Source organism: Oryx dammah, unplaced genomic scaffold (assembly GCF_014754425.2).
Source record: "Oryx dammah isolate SB20612 unplaced genomic scaffold, SCBI_Odam_1.1 HiC_scaffold_11229, whole genome shotgun sequence".
NCBI lineage: Eukaryota > Metazoa > Chordata > Mammalia > Artiodactyla > Bovidae > Oryx > Oryx dammah.
The window spans coordinates 5,442,348-5,443,641 of record NW_024080622.1 but is presented as its reverse complement, the minus strand read 5'-3'; the positions used below and the strand labels follow the sequence as shown (position 1 = coordinate 5,443,641).

Sequence of the window (1,294 nt, the reverse complement as noted above, 5' to 3'; positions counted from 1 at the left end):
TGCACCACAGGCAGGAGAACACCTTTGTGCAATAAGGAACTGAGTGTACCCAAATGTGCCTGGATGAGTGGCAGAGAGAGGGCCTGGAAAAGCCCTGCAGAGTAAAGTTACCACATGTTCCAGTTACCTATTGGTGCATGTCAGTCCACCCCAAAAGATAGCCTACAACAAAGGACAGCCACCATTTTTGTAGCTTATGAATCTGCACTCGGGCTTCTCATCTTTGCTCATGTGACATCAGTGGGGATCAAAAAGCAGCTAGAGGCTGGACAGCTGGGGCTCCTCAGGCACCTTGCTCTATCTCTCAGCAGGCTTACCACATGGTCTCTAAGCATCACGGCCTTGGGGCGGCCAGCTTCCAACATGGCATGTCCAAAGAGAGCCCGAGGAATCCATCGCCCTTTATGAGCTGGCCTTGGAAGTCAGCCAGTGTCAATGCTGTCACACTCTGTTGGTCAAAACAGTCACTGGCTCGCCCAGACTGAGGATGCCGGGGCAGGGCGGGACCTAGACAGTACCTTTTGATGGAGGAGTGGCAGATTTCTAGCAGAGCCTGTGTGGGGTGACAATAACCATGCTGGACATTTTAAAAATGTATTGTCACAGGAGGTGACTGGGGCTGGAGCAAGGTGTCAGCCGTGGAGCCTGCTCTGCCTGTGCATGGCAGACTCAGTTTCCAAGTCCTGGGTCAAGTGACTGTATGCCTCAAAACGTTTTTCAAAGCTTTTAAAAAATGTTTAGCTAGGTATGAAACATGATAAGGTGCACAGATCTTAAGTGGGCACTTAAAAGACTTTGACCTATGTCTCCACTTGAGGGATCATCACCCAGATCAAGACACTGACCATTTCCGTTGCCCAATCAAGAGGCGACTACTTGTGCTTGCTTCAGCAGCACCTATACTAAAAAACTGGAATAATATAAAGAAGATTAATGTGTCCCTTCTGCAAGGATGACAGGCAAATTTGTGAAGTATTCCATACTTTTGGAAAAGAGAAGAATAGAGTATATTACTATATATATAGCTTCCCAGGTGGTGCTAGTGATAAAGAACCCACCTGCCAATTCAGGAGACATAACAGACGTAGGTTTGATCCCTGGGTCGGGAAGATCCCCTGGAGAAGGAAACAGCAACGCACTCTAGTATTCTTGCCTGGAGAATCGCATGGAGAGAGGAGCTTGGTGGGCTGCAGAGTCAGACAAGACTTAATGAGTAAACAATAACAGCAACGTACATATATGAAGTCTAGAAAACTGATACTGATTAATCTATTTGCAGCATAGGAATAGAGAT

General features: G+C 47.1%; 1 non-coding gene across 1 annotated transcript; it reads left to right on the top strand.

Moving 5' to 3' along the window:
• Nucleotides 1-878: 878 nt before the first annotated feature.
• LOC120861209 lies at nucleotides 879-987 on the top strand. Its single transcript, XR_005720508.1, has one exon. It is a non-coding gene; the product is annotated as a U6 spliceosomal RNA (small nuclear RNA).
• The last annotated feature ends 307 nt before the right edge of the window (nucleotides 988-1,294 follow it).